The 19,686-nt window shown below is 43.9% G+C and overlaps 2 long non-coding RNA genes across 8 annotated transcripts in view; one reads left to right on the top strand and one right to left on the bottom strand.

Annotated features, from left to right (window-relative positions):
* Positions 1 to 297: 297 nt before the first annotated feature.
* LOC106149018 lies at positions 298 to 9,218 on the bottom strand. 4 transcript variants are annotated; one of them, XR_001234907.1, is made up of 7 exons: positions 8,777 to 9,218; positions 8,526 to 8,625; positions 8,292 to 8,425; positions 6,529 to 7,922; positions 4,488 to 5,479; positions 3,099 to 3,234; positions 298 to 2,986 (listed from the first exon to the last, which is right to left on the bottom strand). It is a non-coding gene; the product is annotated as an uncharacterized LOC106149018 (long non-coding RNA). The 4 variants fall into 4 exon arrangements; XR_001234908.1 differs by having other exon boundaries at positions 298 to 3,234; positions 8,292 to 8,428; XR_001234905.1 differs by having other exon boundaries at positions 298 to 3,234.
* LOC102025939 overlaps positions 8,321 to 19,686 on the top strand; it is a 23,647-nt gene continuing 12,281 nt past the window's right edge. For 3 of the 4 annotated variants that reach the window (XR_001234909.1, XR_001234911.1, XR_001234912.1), the window contains exons 1-3: positions 8,370 to 8,396; positions 14,064 to 15,399; positions 18,955 to 19,129. This is a non-coding gene — a long non-coding RNA (uncharacterized LOC102025939). Of the gene's footprint in view, positions 8,397 to 14,063; positions 15,400 to 18,954; positions 19,130 to 19,686 lie in introns of all 4 variants that reach the window. The other variant, XR_001234910.1, reaches the window with a different exon arrangement.

Below are 19,686 nucleotides of genomic sequence, written 5' to 3'. Positions count from 1 at the left end.
TTGAAAATTCACGAGAGAATTCAAATAATGCGCAACGTGGTGACAATAGTTAATAACAATGTAATGCATTCTTGAAAAACGCTGAGTAGATTCATATTCTCACCACAAAAATCTTATATATACGAGATAAAGTATACGTTAAGTAGCTCAGTTTACTCAATCCACAGTGTGTATAAACTTCAAAACATCATCTCATACATGATTCATACATATGATTTTATCTGTCAATTAAAAAATAAAATAGAGAATTCAAATAATTAGTAGTATGGTACTGTAGTTTGGCCAGATTTTAAATTGACTTTGGAAATAAACACAACTTTATCTTACATAAACACTACATATTTCAGCTTCCTGTCAAAATTGGTACGTATTTTACTTCAGTGCGGGCTCTGCTTCCAGTGCTAGGAAACAGTATGTGACAGAGATGTCCATTTCCATTGGATCTTCTTGGAGAACACTGAGTAATGATGTTAAGTTGTTTTGACAAGTAGCTTTGCATTTCCTAAATGTTTATTCCAAAGTATCACTTAGCAACCTTAGCTACTAGAGAAGTAATCTTCATGACACCAAGTTGCATAAACAAAGGCCAAAATAACCCAATATAAAAAAATTTTCCGCTGTATCCTGTGCTGCACATCATTGAAATTCAATATGCTTCTCAAAGAGAAATAAATAAAAGTCATGTGCTTCTATCGCAATTTTCCTTTTCTTAAACCACTGTTTACACACTATATAAAGCTACAGAAATCGTTCCCCTCTCACGGAAAATCTGTTTCACATTGAACTTTAAAATTAAAATAAAATGAACAACAACATTACATGGAAATTTTCAAGTTGAGGAGAGTGTGTCAAGACAGAAGAACCCCTGAAACATCTCCCTGAAGCCATCTGCCACCACACAGGGTCCCTGGGGCAGGCGAGGTCACATTTACAATTTTTTTTTCTGGTATCGGGAACTGAACTTGAGACCTCACGCTTGCCAGGCAGGCGCTGTGCTGCTGAGCTAAACCCCCAGGCCCTGCATTTACAAAATTTTAAGGCTCTCAGGAGCAGAGTTTTAATACCATAGTTTTAAACATTTATAGGTTGGAATATAGTTTTAATAATTCTTTCTCAATAAAAGGTAGAATAACTGGTGAAACTGACCATTTGGATATGTCAATTAGATAATGAGCTCAGTACTTCCTTTATGGCCAAGAGTACTCATTTCCCAGTCAAGGAGATGGTTGTGTGCAGTGACAGTAAAAACTGTTCTCACCCCAACAGGCTAAATACATTTATCAATCGGTTAAATATCTTTGACCCCCCAAGTACTGAGGGTCAAGAGCGTTTGCTTCCTACCATAATCTACACGTACCAGCTGGAGTAATATAGCCGTAACAGCAACTGTCTGTCTGTCCTATAGAAGCAGAGACTTCCTGATTTTCCTACAGCCTGGTACCAAGCGCTGACCCTTGCTGAATGAACAATGAACTTTCGAGGGTTTGGTCTCTAGCTTACACAGATCCCCAAGAATGATCCTGGAGTTTTTGTACTGAATTACCATTGTCTATTTTTTTAGATGATTCTTGGATTGGTATTCAAGAAATATATGACTTTCATTTAATGTTGAAATGTGTGGAAATTCCAGGAGTGGGATTTAATTGGATTAGTTGGAAATAAGGGTCCTCATTTTTATTTTTATGGTTCACAGAAAATAATTCATTCAATCAAGGTGAGTCCCAGCTGATGTATTACAGTTGCAGCAGATGTCTTCAGAATGAGTCCTGGAAGGAAGTCCAAAATAAAAATTCTGTGAAATGAGAAGGCTCTTGTCTCTTTTGTATGCCAGGTATGCTGTTTTTGGTGATACAGTGATGCCCTGTCCTCCCAGAGCTCATAATATTTTTTTAGGTAGATAAAAGAAATACATAGATTATGACTAATAGTACAAGATCATTAAATGTACTCCAATTTAATGATGTAGAAAACAAACTGAAAGAAATTCTAGCAAAATTATACCATTTTATTTGGTACCTGAAGCCTCATCTTTACATTCACATCATAGATACTGAAGAGTTTTTGTAAGTGTGGAAAACATGCTAAAGAGGAAATGGTTTCTGGACTCTTTTCGGCAAAACTTTGAAAAGAAAATGTAGAGCTATTTTGCCCACTTGTAAATTCCTGGCATTTAGTAGTCTCTGGTTCATAGTGCATAGTAGATAGTTTAAAAATATGTGATCAGTGAAAAAATAAATGAATAAACTGCTATTCTGCTAAAAATCTGCTCTGTGTTTTGGCAACCTCCAAGTTGGGAATTAGTAAATTTTAAATGGTAGCCGGGCGCGATGTCACATTTCTGTAATCTAGCACTCAGGAGGCTGATGCAGGAGGATTACCACAAGTTCAAGGTCAGCGTGGGCTCACAGTGAGTTCAAGACCAGCCTGAACTACATAGCAAGACCCTGTATCACAAAAAGTTCAAATGACGCCCACTCTTGATAAACACTGAGACAGTATAGGTAGTGGCCAGTAACTGCCATCTGCAGCCTGGGTGTAAGATACGGAGTGTCTTAAGGGATGTTAAATGGTGAGAGGGTGTTTTAAGAATGTTATTAAAGATGTCTTGAATTCTATTTGGAACTTACACTTTCAGAATGTGGATTAAGATACAGTCTGGTTTAGAAATAGAGAAGGGATAGTGGCTCACAAAACCGTCTATCTCAATTTAGTCTTAACAGAGCTCTTTGGACTAACAGAAACACAGGGATGAACATTTTTCTATGAGAGCACTACCTTAAGGGTGGATGTGTTTCATCTGAGAAGTGGACTTAATCAGGCAGCAGTCTCCAAGAAGTGTGATGGTTGTAAGCGCAGACGCTGGGCCACAACTCACCCAACGAATCGCAATCCATGATAGTGGGTACTGGGGGCCGGCATTTGAATGGACACCTCAGTGGTTCCCACCTGCCCTGTAGGCTGAGAGGCTCTGGTAGAGACCCGTCTCCTGGAGAAGGAAAGCCAGCGAGATGCAGAAAATGCTGTGCTGTGAACTCTAGTCCAGCCCTGGGGCTAAGTGATGAATAAGTTAAAATTGTCCCCATCCTCCAGGAGCTTACAGCGCGGAGGAGAAGACCTGCCCATGAGCTCCTGCATGCATGGGGTGCTCTGCGGAGTACAGTTACTGTAGTGACCAGGAGCTGGGCGTCTTGTCTGTCCTCAGCGCTCAGGAGACAGCGGAGTAGTTTATGTAAACTAAGGCGGAGGAGAAAAAAAGGAGACGGTCAGGCTCGGATATCACGCACAGATCTGTGGAGCGCTCGCCGCAGATATAATTTGCATGGGAATTAGATGAGGGTCAGGGAGTTTAAGATTTTTACCTCTGTAATCAAGCATTCCACAATTTGGCTGAGGAGAAAAAGTACATACATTACTCTCTAATTGTTTTAGACCCCAGAGGATATAATTAATATCAGCATGCACAGTATAGGCAATAAATACTTGAGAACACCAGGAAAATGAAAGATTAAAATAAAGAGTAAAGTGAAAAACTGGGTCTGAGAAACAACATAGATGAGAAGAGATCTGAGATGAATTATAGGGCAGGCAGACCTAGTAGAGCAGGTCTTAGTATTGGGGATAATTTTGGCACCAAGGGGGAAGGATGAGGGAGGAGATTTTGGGTTCCATGCGGCAGAGGCCTTGGGTTGAGCTGTAGTTTTAATTGAATTTAAGAAGCCACAGTGCCCAGATGTAGGTTCCTGAGTAGGAGAAGGACAAAGGCATGTTAACAGATTGCCAGTAAGACGATCCCCCACTCTCCTCAACCCACACCCCCTCTCCACACCCTCTTCTCCTGTGGAGCCAACGCTCTGCACAGCAGCACACGCTCAGGGGTCTCTGACACACAGAGTATGCTCTTAAGTACCTGCAGGTAAAAAAAGAAAAGATAATGCCGAGCTGCGTTTCCTATTGTGTGTGTGTGTGTGTGTGTGTGTGTGTGTGTGTGTGCGTGTGCGTGTGAAGGGGTCACTTTCTAACTCACCTCTTCTGCAACACAAAATACAAACCTATGCCACAAATTAACACCCCCACAGGTTACCTCTTTACTATCAATGCTGATATAAAAAGTTTGAAGTAAAGAGAATGAAGCAAGAGAAATGAGTGCAAAGATTGAGAATATGTAAAGCCTTGAGAACCTGAAATTAAAGAGTGGATAAGACATGGTAAATTTAAATGATATAACTTTAGAGGAAAAGGTGATATTTGTTGAATTGAATTACCTCCCTTGTCTGAGAAGAGAGGTCCCAGCAGCGTGCTCCAGTCCTAGCACGGTCTTAGCATGGCCTTAGTATGGTCTTAGTGTGTGCGATTCTGTCTGCTGAGAACGCTTCCCCACTTGCCCCCTGCTGTCCTTCGCCTGGCCTTCTCCTATTCAGTCTTCACATGTCAGTTTAGCTCTGACTTCCTCAGAGAAACCCTTTGTGACTCCTTGAGGGGCCTCATACCTCTCCTGGGTAGCACTGGCACGGTATCTTCCACAGCACTTCCTGAAACGTGTGCTTTACTCTCAGGTTCTGGACGGAGAGCTCTGTGGAGAGTGGCCAGTCTAATTCTGTCCATCGTTGTGTCTTGGGAGCCGGTGCCCCGTCCGCCATAAGACACACCCATCCCAGGTCGCTGAGTGTGCACACCCAGCCGGTGCAGGTAAAGGTGGCGGCGGCCTCACTGGGAAGTGTGAGGGAGCAGTGACAGGGCATTGCCATAGTTTGTGAGCCAGCCAGTTCGTGCGTCATGATCAAGAGATTCTCTGCAGCTGCCAGACAGCACGGACTTGTGTTGGGTTGGCACTTCTGAAGCCTAACATCATATTTAGGAAAGCTCAGTGGGCAGGATTTTATAGGGCTGTTGATTTCATGACTTAAATCCAGTTCCTAGGGTCTGATAGCTTTAATGGTTCCTCTCCTTATTCTAACTACTAATACTATAACATATGACAGAATTGTTCGCTTTTGTAGTCCACAAGGAAGGGAAAAGAGACCCGGACTGGAGTTTCAGCCATAGGTCAAGTTAGGATATCAGGTCTATTGCCCTGCTAGTGTGGAGCCAGAGGGTTTGTACCCGGGGGGCTTCCCTTCCTTTGTCACGGCTTCTTGTTTCCTGCAGACGTTACCCACGGCTCATCACTCACTGTGGTGCCAGAACCCGATCAGCACCCGAGCTGCGGCTGCCTCTAGCGGATGACGAGTCTCTCAGTGTCCCTAAGAGAGCAGCAGTCGTTCTTCATTCTCAGCGTTCAGACCTGCTCCTCAGGAGCAGCAACACCGGCTGCAGCCTTGAGTAAGCACAGGGCCGGGACAGCCGAGAGACAGGCAGCTCCTAACTCCTCCAGGGCTCTGTGCTTCAGAACCATGTGCATGCAGCCGCCTCCTCACTGCCAGCATTACTGGGAGAAAAGTGGCGTGGGTCAGCTTGTCAAGTCTTAGGTGAGGTTTGGTGCCTGTAGTAGACACAGGGGCGCCATATCAGGGTGGAGATTTGAGTGGGACAAGGGTTCTCTCTCATAGATGGGGTGAGCATTGTGAGGTGGAAATAATTATCTTTCTAGATCCCACAACCAAGACAGGACTCCTCACTAAGTTACCTGTAAACCTGCTGAAGGAAAAACAGACACCCTTCCCCTATGAAGGAGTAATCCCTGCCCCCTCACTCCACTTCCTGTCTTGAATTCACAGCTACCTGAGCAGAGACGAGGTGGAAATGGGTGAAGGTTTGGGGAGGGGATTAGCAAGAGAAAGGGTAACTGATCAATCAAATAGATAATTACTGAGAATAAGTAACATCTGATCATGGATTTTTTTCTTTCCTGATTATTTAATCTGGTGAAAGTGTCTTTCTTAGAGGGGCATTAAAATGTTGTAGCTAGGCATGGTGGTGCATGCCTGAAACCTCAGCACTCAGGAGGCTGAGGCAGGAGGATCACCATGGGTTATGTAAGCGAGTTCAAGGTCAGTCTGCCCTACAAAGAGAGACCCTGTCTCAAAAAGCAAAAAACAAAAATTTTGTGACTAGTTCAGGGGAAGAGTACTAGGAAAGACTGGGCTTTGGGGATCTTTCCACCACTCAATAGAGACGTCCATCTTCTCTGCCTACCCATGGAATACCAGCTGCCGTATGTGTATAATTTGGAAAGACAATAATGGCTGCCTATTGCTTCTACCTGGCCACGTATTGCACTTACTGCATTTACCCATTGCTTAGGGAACATACTCGGTATTCACTTGGACAGTGCCATTGCAGCAAGCCCATTGGCGTGGAAGAATGATCACAGTGCTCAATGATGCCTGACTAATAACCAAGCTCATGGCTCAAGCTCGGAGATTTCATCCACTAGCAGTTACTCTCAACACTAGAGCAGCCTAAGACCTAACGGTCACTTACACGGTGTAATTCTCAGAGCAGTGAACCCAGTAAGGCCACCATGTTGATATAAAATTACCCTTGACAGATTTGCCACTACTGGAGAACAACTGTTTTATTTACCATTACCTGGCAGGAACGTAGCCCAGTGCCTGAGCTAGAGCAAGGAAATGACAAGTACGGGCCAGAGAACAAGACTTCCACTCTCTCCGGTTCTCTTCTTGCCGTCCTCCCGCTCCTTGTCTGTAACTTTGGGTCCTGCTCCTTTCCTAACACCAGTAGTCACCCGGCCAGTAAAAGCCGAGCTGCACAGTTTCAGATCAGTAGATATTCATCTGAAGGAAGTCCAAGGATTGTCTTTACTGACCGAACCATGGCTTGAGTGAGCGCGTATTCTTATGGCTATTGGGACTGGAGCACAGATAACTATGAAATGGGAACAGCAAGGGGTAGACATACTGTGCTTGCAAAATGCAGGGCTGTACCTGCCTTGCACTGGATAACTGGGTAGACCCTGGTGGTCAGAGCACTGTGGGTTTTAAAGTTTCATCTTTTTCATCTTAATCAGATGGTTTTGCTGGTCTAACAATAGGCTATTCATTCATTCATTTGAGTTTTGCAGCCCTTCATATGTTAGGTATGGTCAGACACTGGTATGAAGTGAGTCAGACAGAACTCCTAGCTGAGTTCCTCAGTCCGCCAGAGCCATATAAACAAACGGTTGCAGTACACTAACTGAGCAGTGGCTCGGGGGGACAAGACACATCACAAAGTACAGCCTGTCAGCATTCATGTTTTGGACCCCACGGTTTCCTGGGGCAAACACTGGGCCAAGATCAGTCTCCTTACTTGGTCAGATCCCCGTCTGGGTGGTATGACTGCAGAGTCTTCTAGTTTTACGGTCACAGACATAAGTCTTCAAAGCCTTGTGCGCTGAGGATGCAGACTCATTAATGAACTGCCAACAGCTGGGTCACCCTGTCTTTCTAACCTTAGTTGAAGCATTCCAGGGCTTCTGTTGGATGAGTTTTGAGTTTTGGTGAGTTCCTAAGATTAGACTAACCCCAGAACGGATGGGTGAGGAAGCCACTGAGGGACAAACAAGTCAGTAACAGGAGACACGGAAAAACAAAGAATGTACGCAGTGAAATGAAACACATCGCTAGAAGTCAAAATGGGTCCTTAGCACTGACATTTGAAATATCTGGAGGAACTGGCCGCCCAGCTCTGCTGCAGTTACTCTTGGCTGTTGATTGTCTATTTTTCTCTCTAGACGTCTTTCGAAACCAAATCCAGACTTCAAGGTTGGGCAGAGGCTTGGGCTGAAGTGACAGGAGGCAGGCGCTGTCAAGGAGCGACGCTGTCTCTGGAAGGCAGCAGGGACAGAAGGGAAGGCTGGCTCCCTAGGCAGGTTTCCTTGCTGCCACGCCATGTGTCCCTTCCCTCCCACTCCTGTGGGCACTTCCTTTCTGTCTTGGCGCAGTGAGAATTCAGGAAAGTCACGACAAAAATCCCCTCATGTGCTGGAAGAGGAAGAAAAGTTTTAGATCTTTTGCCTTTTTTCTCCAGTGAAAACTTTCATAGAAGTTGATGTGTAATTCAGTAGGAGCTTTGCTTTATTCAAATAGCTCTCCCATCTCTACAGGTTCCTGTACTCTCTGCTTCTGCCACTTTAACAAACAAACACAAAGAACAAACAATCCTCTCCCCCTCCTCACCCCCCAATCAACTTCGTTGGCAGAGAGCACCAGCCATCCCAGCGCTTTCTCTGAGGACGGAAGATTTATCTTGGACTGACTTCAGACGTTTCCCCTCTGCTCTTCCACTGGCTCCGTTTCCCTCCATGTTTGCTCGCTGCCTCCCTCAGCTCTCATTAATTAACTGCTCCTCACCCTGTGACTAAATGCGAGCCTTTGCGTTTGATTGTAGAGAGCACTATGACATTTTGCAAACACAGGACTGAGGAGAATATCTGGAGTGACACACAGGCGAAGGAGGTAAACTCAGAGAGCTCGTCTTTTAAAACCTGCTGAAGCAAGTAACCAAAAAGGAAAGGAGGGGGACAGGTTGGTTATTTGGTGACATTTGCTTCTTCTGACATGATATTTTAAAAAACACATGCAGACCTGGAACTTGCTATCCGATTGAGGTTCAGGTATTTCAAAGCTTGCTTGTCTCTCAGCCCGTCTGGTGTTTCCATGGTGTTCCTTTTCCGCTTCTATTAGTCTGGAACGTGGGTAGCAAGTTGATGAACATTTTTAATGAGTAAATCCTTTTCTACACCAATTTTATAGATAATTAAATCTGATTTATAGGGCAGGCTCCACCGACAGTAAAAGAGGGAGGGAAGGAATGCGAAGGGGAGGGGGCCAGTTACCTGAGCTCTGAGTGGGACTCCGAGTGTGCTGGCTCTGTGTGTCGCCCGCCCGGCAGGTGCTCTGCAGGGCTCCGGAAGGTTTCTAAGTTTCATAAAACTCATGATGGTTTCGCTACGGGGCTTTTTGTTTTGTTTATTTGGTTTAGTTTTTGGAATAGGACGTTTTCTTCTCCAAGAAACAGAGCGTGACCTTGACTCTTTGCTCTTCCAGTTTTGCTCCATGCTATGCTAAAAGCGAAAACCATGCATTTGAACCTCAGCGTGCACCACTAAGACATTTTTCCTTGCAAAATGATATTTACTAAGCATCTTCCACACAGCAAAATCACTCTAGAAGCTGGAGCTACAGCTCCAGAAGTCAACAACATGGGCTGTTCAGACTTGTTACTTGTGGAGTAGACTCTGTCAGTGAAAGAAAATGGTCTGAGCCTGAAGGTTCAGGTCTCCTAACTCTAGGGAGTCCCTTTTATTTTTCTTCCTCCTGCTCCTCCTCCTCCTCTTCCTTCTTTTATTTTCGCTGGTACTGGGGATCAAGCCCAGAGCCACTCTCCCATGGAACTGTATCCCTTTTTCATTTTTATTTTAAGGCAAGTTTCCACCAAACTGCCTTGGCATGACTTGTGATGCCCCATGTCACTTCAGTCAGTCCTGGGAGTACAGGTGGCTAATTTCTGCTTAAAACGCTTTACTGTTTTCCACTTGTGGAATACATTAGAAAGTAACAAAAACAGCAACATGTCATGATTTTAAGTTCACCCAGCTCCTGGAACATGGTAACATATATTAACTGACTTTGAAACTATGTAAAGTGGGTGCTAAATTACAGTGTTATCTTGGTTCAGGAATGCTTTTGTTTCCAAACAATTTGGTTCATAAACAGAGCACTTGGCAAAATTGTGCTTTTGTTTGGAAACTGCATTGGGTGATAAACACGACTACAACCATCTTTCCCACACAAACACAAACATGGCCGTCTTTTCCAAAGTCATGGAACAAATTAAGCTTGTGAACCCAGGTACCACTGTGAATGCACTGTTATCTGACTGAAATGACTGTCTGAAAGAATACACTCAGCATAAGTTTTTAAAAGCCAAACTATTCCTATCATCAGTCATCACCATCATCATCAGATTTCCAGGAGAAATACATGCATTGGATAACTAACATGAACTTTAAAATACAATTAGTCCTTTGAAATAAGACTACGTGACATACTGAAACCATGTCTTTATGCTTAATTTAGATTATAATCTTGAGAGAGGAGTTTATAGGTCATTGGGCAGATTGCTTGAAATATTCCTTGGAAGTTTTTTCTGATTGTGATAGTAACATAAAATTATACCTATTTACTAAACAAAAAAATTTGTCATATTGAAAATGAAAATTCTATTCTTAAAGAAAACCACTAACAATAGTATGAGGTATAGGCTTCTATTTCTTGTGCCTGAGAATGCAGATACAGCCCTGTTCTGCAGTACCTTAGTTACTTACTGATAAATTTTGACTGTCTTTTTATGTCCATACTTAAAAATAAATCTATTTCTCTAATTTGAACTGCTTTATAGTATTTGTTGTAAGCATGAACAATCATTTAAACAATATATACCCAATCTTTATGTTGGTAAGAGTTACTCCCTGCTAAAATTAATGCTATGGATTCTTAATTCTTATGTATATTTATTAATGAACTATATACAAAACAAGAATTCCTTATTTTGCTCTTACTTTAAACATTAAAGCATATGGATTGATATATATATAATATATATAAATAAATATGGACTGACCGACATATGTACATACATGCATATATTTATTCCCATAGATAGAAGATCTATCTCAACTTGATACTGAAGACTGTCAGAATTATAGTATTGACTGTTCCAAAGAAATCCCCAAATTAGCTACTCATTTTCTTTACAATTATAGCATAAATAAAACCACTTTATTTTCTTTATCATTTGACTGGGCTATGTTTTTCAAAGCCAGGCAAGTGAAGGTGGTAGCTATTAGCAAAACTGATTCATAATATAGTACAAATTAAAAAATAATTCTTCATGAATCAAGGTATTATTACTGTGAATCTCTCAAAGCAATCTCTCTCAGGGAAAAACCTAAGGACCTAGATTCCTTTCTTAGGAGGAGGTTACTAAAACATGGTTTATTGATTTTTAAAGTTCTGCTTCTTTAGAAATATGGGGCTTATTAACAGAAATAATACCAATGCTAAGGGCTAGCAAATGTGTGCCAGTTCTTACCTAGAAGCAGTAAGTCGCATGTCAGTGTGCAGGAGTTGGGTGGGAGCCTTTTGTTCAGCTGCCCTCATCCTTACCATTCTCAGTTCTTCCACTTCCACCCTCAGATTAGCTCATTAAGGGTTAGATTTCTTGTCTTTCCTTGACGAAGGAAGCCTGGGATTAGGACTCATTGGATTTCCCAAAGATCCCTTCTGCTGGCGGTTATTCCATACTGCTACACCAGAGGTTCTGCTGTTTGTTTGCCTTGACTCTGCCTGGAACAATGAGAGTTTCGTGTTTTGCCCTTTTTCTTTGTTGTCGCGGAAGTCTGAACTCCAGCACTGTCTTGCCCCAACTCTGATCTCTTTCAGTTCCACTTTGTTGAGCACAGATTTAAAAATATAAAATAGTTTGCAGGGGACCTGGATACAGTTAGCATAAGATGTTTACTTAAGAGGCGAGTGTGTTCGCTATTGTTACTGTGACACAATGACTGAGAATAATAACTTTAGAGAGAAAAGGCTCATTTGGGCTCACGGTTTTAGAGGTTTCAGCCCGTGGTTTTCTGGCTCTGTTGCTTTGGCCAGAGGGGAGACGGAACATCGTGGTGGTGGGAATGTGTGGAGGAGAAGGCTTCTCACCTCCCGGTGGCCAGTAGTGGGGGTGGGGAGAAAGCAAAAGCAAAAGGACGAGTCCAGGGGCAAGACATACCCTTCCACCCACCCCCACGGCACGTCCCCACTGACCACTTCCTGCCGCTGAGCCTGACTTCCGTTTAGTTAAGAACTCATGCACCCTCGAGATCCAGTCACCTCTCCATGTCCACCTCTGAGCATCGCAGCTTTGGAGATCAAGTCCTCAATACTTGGATCCCTGGGGGACACATCATATGGAAACCGTGGTGGCTGGTCTCCCAACCACAATAGAAGCAAACTGCAGAATTGAGGTGACGTGTTTAGAGTCTTCATGGAAGTAAGAGAACTGGAATTTGTGTTTTGCTATTCTCAGTCTTGTGTCACTTCAGTACACTGGTCAAGGCTCAAATGCTCAGGCTGGTTTGACCACACCTACAGCACTCTGCATTGCCACAACCTGGCTCCCATGTGTGACTTTCAGACCCAACAACTACTGCTACTGCATCAGCTGACCAAGACTTAGTGGTCGTTCTGCACCGGGGAACAAAGTAGTAAGCAACCGTTTTCTGAGGTGCGTATTTAAAGTCAGTGCTGACCCTACAAGTTAAGAACCTCTGATGTTCTGGCTGATGATTCTTTGTCTCTTCGAAGCTCTAATGCTCATGTGAGACTAGCTTCAGCTCAATGATTTTCTTTTTAAATGTCTGCATGAATGCTCAACAACTCTTATTCAGCCTATCAGGAAACAGACTGCTTTTATAGGAGTTGTCTACAGTTAATACCTCTAAGACAGAATCACTTCTTTTCTCTATGTTCAAAAGGTAGAGGTTCAAACTATGGGTTTTAATAGTATGGATTTTATGACCAGGTGAGTTTTGGTCTAAAATTGACTTTTATCAGTTGCTAGCTGTGTGACCTTGGACAATAGGAGGAAATCTCCGTTCACTCATAAGTAAGAAGAGAGCAATGACGCCAATTATGAAATACTGCCAGGAAAAAATGAGGTATCATGTAATTCAGCATGCAGTATGGGTCTAGCAATTTGTGAATCCCCCAATAAATGCTACTTTGCATTATTCCCCACCTACTCTTTTGCAGTTTTATCATTCAAGAAGTCCTCCCCAAGACAGTGAGAGTTGTAAAAGTTTATCAATTTGACTTTCCTTTTTTTTGAGTCAAGAATTTCTTGCTGAAGATGCTACATCATAAATGGACTCTTAAAAGCCACTTGTATCAGTCGTCTGATTGTTGATTCTTTGATGAGAAATATTCTGTTCTATTAGCGAGAAGAAAGATCACCTGAGCATTAATCAAAAGCTTCATCACAAACGGAAGTGTGCGCACAGCACCGGCGGTGCCGGGGAGCCCTGCTCACTGTGTTTGGTGCACTGACTGTGCTCCTAGCCTGCTCACGTGCAGTCGGGCTACTCCATTCATAGGGCACCCTCAAGATGTTCTTACCAATCCATATGTGCTGTTATTTTCAAAGAGTTGATTTGATTTTCTTTTACTTACATTTTCCACCTTCTCCTGGGCAATTAATTTCTTGCTGGTCCTCTGCCTGGAAACAGAAGGAGAAAATGAGTTGCTAGAAGTGCGTTTCTAAATTAGCAATCATCTCAGTGAAGTGCGCACTGAGCCAGTGTGTTTGCTTCTTGGTTATTGCCTGTTTCCTAAAAATATATAGATACAGGCTCTGCTTGGTCATTCCCTGAGCTCGCCAAAGGCTCCCAGAGTTTGCCTTCTGGGGCTCTTACCGTTGTTTTGGGGATGAGGCAACGGATAGGTTTTACACAGAAGTGATAGCGTCTCCCACGGGCAATTCTCTGGCTCCTAAGAAGGTGGTCAAAAATTTTGTCTAAAAAATGAAGTTACAATCCCCTGGTTGAAAGATTTGAAAGGGAAGACCATGCAAAGCTCACTGGTGACAAAAATAAAGGAGGCTTCTCAGGGGGTAAATTCCCTATTGGGGAGGAAACTGTTATTTAGCTATTTGCTAGCATGTCATTATATCGGCATATAGTGGGACAGAGTTTTCCAGGACACAGTGACGCAGCGCTGGAGATCCCGTGTGTGTGCGCATAGGTGTGCATCTGTGTGTGCACACACACTGAATATGGTCCTCTAAACTCTCCACACCCGTCCTCAGAATTCTCCTCCTTGTTTTTGCCTTTTCCCCAAGGCTCACTGTATCCGCCAGTGTGCGTGGAGTAGCTTTAGAGATGCAATACTGTGTCAGGAAATAAGGAAGGATAAGTTGTGAGTCTCCAAGGAGAGCTGTATTGGGTTTATAACCCATTTGGAAATGTAACCACAATTTCATTTCATCCCAGAGACCCCTGTGGAGCAGTAACAGTGGAGAGTGGGATGATTCACCTAATTTCTTTGATGTAAATTTAAAATTTCTCCTGACAGATTATGTTGGAGGACTGGGGCTTGAATGCCTCATCCTGAAGAATCCTGCAGTTGCCCAGAAATGCGGGGCTAGAGAGAACAGATGCTTGGAAACGCCGTTGACATTTCCAAGTTTTTATAGCCCTGGTACATAGCCCACTAACTCCAGCATGCTTCACACATGGAAAGGGATCATTTGTCATTTTGATGCCAAGATGATATTCACAGCTCTAAATGAAATGGATTACTTCTTTCTCCCTCCTGCTTGGACAGTTAAGGTGGAGGTATTTCAGGCATTCATTGGGCACCCTGCGTAGGCATGAATGGCAGACTGGGATTAGAATTTGCTCTGTGGCGGGTGAAACAGGAGTCTCTAAAAATGCTCACAACAGCAAGAGGCACCAGTCTCTGCCGTGCTCAATCAGGGAGGGACGTGTTTGGCAAAAATACCTTCATTCGGAAACACATACATAATAGTCATTAAAGGGCATTTAAAACCGGAAACAACTAACATTCAGAGGAGTGGTACCCACCTATACACACCACTCTTTGTATTTTAACAGCAGTGGTGGAAATTTGGACCATTTTCCAGACAATAGATATTCTCAGTTCGAGTTGTAGACATTCTAGGGCAACTCAGACTATAGCAGGTCTTTCTGCTTTCAGGAAATTATGACTTTGTGGTATTACCCAACCTGTAAGTAAAAGTAAAGGATGCAGTGAGGTCAAGATTGCTCATGTTTTGGCTACTGGATGAAGGACAGTGGCCAGGAACATAATTAGAATCAAGATGTTACTTCTCCGGAAACCTGAAGAACATCGTAAAATCAATCGGTCCCCGGGTAACTCCAGAGTGCCCACTCTGACAACGGCATTCTAGAAGTTGTTCTCTCTGGCCTGTGCACGGAAGTGTTCCAGAAGCTTCACTTCCCTTTTCTGTTGAGTGCACATGGGGTGACCCTCGCAGGGAAAACTGCACATTTTCTTGAAGATTTCTAGTTTTAGTTTGCTTCCGTCTAGGGATGTTATGGGAGCTGCTATGCTTTGGACTTGAAGTTTTGTGGAGCGAGTGTCTCTGGAACACAGGCCACAGGCAGACAGGAAGATCTCTGCTGGGAAGCTGAGATCTGTGTCAGATAAACTCTCGTAGGGAATAAGAACGTTTTGTCACACCAGCGTTCTCAGAAGGAAGCTGCGCAAGATGTTGGCCCCTCCCTTTCCATCTCCTTGGACCACCTGCAGTTCACCTGGTGGCTGTTTGATGGGCTCTTTGCTTTGAACTGGAGAGCCGGGCTGCTTGCGTCTCATTTGGAAATTGGATTCATTGTCAACCCTTGAGCCCAGCCATCCCAGGCAGGTAGGTTTTCAGTGGAAGGTAAGGACTCAGCACCCCCGCTTCTTAGGCTTTCTAGTCTAAGTCTCGCTTTCCTTGTGAAGATGTTGTCTTGCAAACCAGTTCCTGCAAGCAGCACAGACCCTGACACCCCTGCCTGGAACCCTTCTTCCTCTGTTACGATCCTGTCTTGCCACTTGAGTCATTTCGGAGACCTGGACATTCGTGCCTGTGGTCAGCTCCCATTACCTGTTTCCAGATTTCCCTGATGCTGACTCTGCCTGCTGCCAACCCGGCTCCTGATGCTGTGCTTAGCTTTTCTGCCAGCACACCTGTTGCTCGCTGCTGCTCTCCCCTGATGCAGATTTGCCATCTGCCTGGACTTTCTTTGAACTATTTCCTGCTGCCAGGAATGCGTGCTGTCTTCGGTGCCCAAAGCTATGATTACAGCATAGTTTGCAAACAACAAATAAGCCAAATTTTCAAAAACCAATGTATAAACTTAGTTTCTCCTATTTTCTACCAATCCTTGGATAAAATATACGTATTGTTTCTCAGACACGGTAACACTGAGAATGTTTATATGAAAAGTTCGGGATTATGAGATGATTGCCTTGTAAACTTGCTCAGGATCAAATGAACAAATAGAATAGCACCAACTATCCTGAAAGTAAACCAGGCTTACAAGTTCTGGAAAGGCAATGTACATGTTTTTAAATATACATGATTTTAATATGTCTAAGGAAGTTTGTTGATTGACTTTTTAGAGCCAGATGGTGGCTCTCTCTCAACATGCCCAGGGATATTTATTAAATGACAAGGAGCTGTGATTGCTCGGCCTGCAGGGAGCTCTGATCGCTCCTGCTGAGGCAAAGGAGAAAATGGGACGCTTTCCCTGGGCAGATGTCAAGGGGCTGCCGAAGCAGACTCAGAAAGGAAAGAGCACTTCCAGCCAACCTGGGTGTTGACAGAGAGAAGTGAGAAAGAAGCTTAAAGGACCAGGGAGGAGCCGAGCCTGGATGAAGGGCTTGAGAAAACAGCGATTTGATAAGGATTAGGAGGAAGGACAGGAAAGGCAAAACAGAAAAGGAACAAGATTAGGTGGTGACAGCTGAGGGCAGGAGGTTGGGGTGTGGAAAGCGCAGGACCAGAGGCAGCAGATGACACTGGAATGCAGTTTAGGGAGACTGAATACCAGCAGGGATCGGAGCCAAGGAAAACACTTCACGGCTAAGCTGGGAAGTCTCCACGCAGAGCACTAAATGGGGCTCTCCAACGTCAAGAGCATCTAAGTTCAGACAGGACAGGAGGTCTCTGCCCACTCACCTGGGTCTCTGGAAGGGAGGCCTGCAGAGACGCCGGGGACACTTAGAAAAAAGCCAGGCATGGGTCTTCAGAGTGCAAATGGAAGACAGAGAGGGAGAGAGAGCAGGGGGTAGAGAGAGAGAGACACAGAGACAAAGAGGCAGAGAGAGACACAGAGAGACAGAGAGATACAGACAGAGACAGAAACGGAGAGATAGAGAGAGACACAGAGAGACAGAGAGAGGGGGAATGAGCATCACAGAGTTGGACTGACTTAAACTCGTGACAGAGTAAATAAGAAACAGAAGCCATGCCGTTTGCTGACTGTCGTGCAGTGCACCGCCTGGGTTTCAGGAATGCCCACGCTGTAGGACACTTGTGTCTCCTGTATGTCAGCTACACACACAGCAACAGAGCAGAGAAAGGGGTGCAGAATGTGAGCAGCTGCAGAGAATTTGGTTTGAACCCTGGTCCTCACCAGTTACAAGCTATGTGACCTAGAACAAGTTATTTGACCTCTACACACCTCAATGTCTCCATCTGTGAAATAGTATTAATAAAGCATACTGACTTTTGTGAGGATTAAATGAGATAATATTCCTAACAATATTGATCGTTAACATGAAAAAGCAGCTGTCAAGAAGCAAGGGCAAAGTGTGTCCCCTCCTGCACTCTGGATATGTCGGCAGATGGCTGTTAGGACAGCAGCCACGACGAAAGGGAACTGCAGCAGGAAGGACCTGTGCCTGCATTTTGCTCTTTCTTTGGGCCTGGTGTTGTGACAGGCAGTTTTGTGACAGGTTGCAAGAGAATTAATCCTTTTGGGGACCGAGAGTTCTGCCAGTCCTTTCAGCTTGAATTAGCTTGCTTTTCGGACATCCAAACAGCAGACTCAGTCAAGGTCTCCATGCAGTCATCATTTGTTCAACTTGTTGCATGCAACAAATCGTGAAAAAGTTTGAAGTAGACACCGCCTTTGGTACTGCACCCAGCAGACACATTCCACGCGACAGCAAACTAGAATGTTCATGTGCTGAATTCTGCAAAGGTAACTTCACGTCAAGGTTAAGTAAGGTGACAGATGGTGCTGAGAGAGTTGTGAGACTGTAATACACTTGAGGTGCCAAGTGAGGGGCCGACGGGAACCAGGCCTGTTGAGGCCTCAGCCATGGACACATTTCAGAGCTGTGGGTCTCTTTACAAGAGTGTCGTGTATCGTTTAGCGTGCTACCTCACAAAGAACTGTTGAGTGCCAACAACTCAGCACTTTGGACATCTGGTACACCCATGCAGGATGGCTAAACCAGAGCCTGCTAGGGGAGAAAACTACTCTTCAGGTATGGATTAGGGCTTCTGGGGAGGGGTGTTAATTCTTTTAAGTACCTAGTCTATTATCTTGAATATATTTTTTGTCCAAGGTAGTCAAGAGTATCTACGCTCCCCTCAAAATGCGTTGTGATGCTCTCAAGCACGTCTTTTCAAATTACATACTCAGACAATTGAACATATTCCCTTACAGCCAAGAGAAGGTTTATAACGGTGGTTATAAGAAGGAATTCACCAAGAACACCTCAGAGTATGTGTCCTATAGTTGTCTAGCCCGCAGTTTCTCTGCAACACGGAGAAAGCTTCCTTTGGCAGAGTCTAGCTCTTTACTAAGGAGCTTCCAAAGTCCCTTTCTTAGATGACAGCAGACTTCTCGCCCAAGGTCCACTCCGCCTGTAGCTTCTGGGAACGCCATCTGTAGAGTTACTGTTATTTCAAGAATCACACGGTGGCCTCCGCAGATCGGCAAAGCCTGTGCCGTGGGATCTTTTCCGACTGGTGGAGCAGAGCTGGGATTGACCCCATCTGGAACTCTAACTGCTTTCAAATTCTGTGCAAAAAGCTGCATTCTCTTCAGATATCTTCTCATAAGCTGACTGAATAGGTCTTTGTTTCCATTCATGTTTGTCTTGATTACAAGGGAAACTCTCCAATGCCGGACAATGTGACTTGCCCTACACTTTTGTGAGATTTATTTTGAAGCTTTCTGAATACCTTAGTATATCACTTTTCATATTCTGAGTGGGATGGTGTTTACCATTAGAAGTGTAGAGTTTATCGGCATGGATTCTGGTAATAGTACAATTCTTAGATTGGTGCAAGAACTTCCAAACTTTTGTATCACAGTATATATGTATATCTGTCTCTGCAGTGTATCTCTGACTTTCGAACGTTCAAGTTGCTAACCTTCACAGATACTAAAGGACCTCATGTTACAAACATTTGTAGATGTGAGCAAATCTTGGAAGCAGCTCCCCTGTCTGCTGGACACCGTCACAGTGCTGTGTGCTCATGACACAGGGCGAGAGTGTGCAGTACAGTCCTCAGTCAGAAAAAACAGTGGTGATGTGGAGGGGATGGCCAGGAAGCACGAAGCAGCATATATTGTATGTTTGTGCCAAAGGTATGTAATACTTACTTTGTCAGACTTACAGGCAAATCCAACCTATGAACATTCTCCCAGAACGGAACTTGTAAGTCTAGGACTTGTTGAGAATATGCACGAAACATTCGTCTCTAGCTACTTTTGCTGTTCCACTTGAGAAGCTTGTTAAAATGACATAAATAAATAAACACTGGAATGAATGAATGAATGAAAGAAAAATGGGGAAAGTCAGCTTCACCACTGGAAACTATGGAGCATTACCCTGTCATGTACTTCGACTGAGCTAATAGTAATGTAGGCAGAGAGAAATTGAGAGCAGATTGTAGAGGCTGACACACAGCTCTCTTCACAATACAGCAATAAAGAGTTTTGGGAAAGAGCTAAGTTCTAAGAGCCCAACTACAGTAACACCTACTAATGTCGTGGACCCTGGGGCAGATGGGGACATTTTCCTTACAATTTTTTCTTTAAAGGGTGTGTGGGAGGTTGTGAGGTTTATGAACATAGGTGAACCACAAACATGCAATATAGCAGAAAACAGGGGTTTTAGACGAGAATAAGTAACATTTTCCCTG

The sequence above is a fragment of the Chinchilla lanigera genome, unplaced genomic scaffold, assembly GCF_000276665.1.
Source record: "Chinchilla lanigera isolate Chin_1 unplaced genomic scaffold, ChiLan1.0 scaffold00034, whole genome shotgun sequence".
Classification (NCBI taxonomy): domain Eukaryota; kingdom Metazoa; phylum Chordata; class Mammalia; order Rodentia; family Chinchillidae; genus Chinchilla; species Chinchilla lanigera.
The sequence above is the reverse complement of the archived record's forward strand: the minus strand, read 5'-3'. Positions and strand labels throughout refer to the sequence as shown.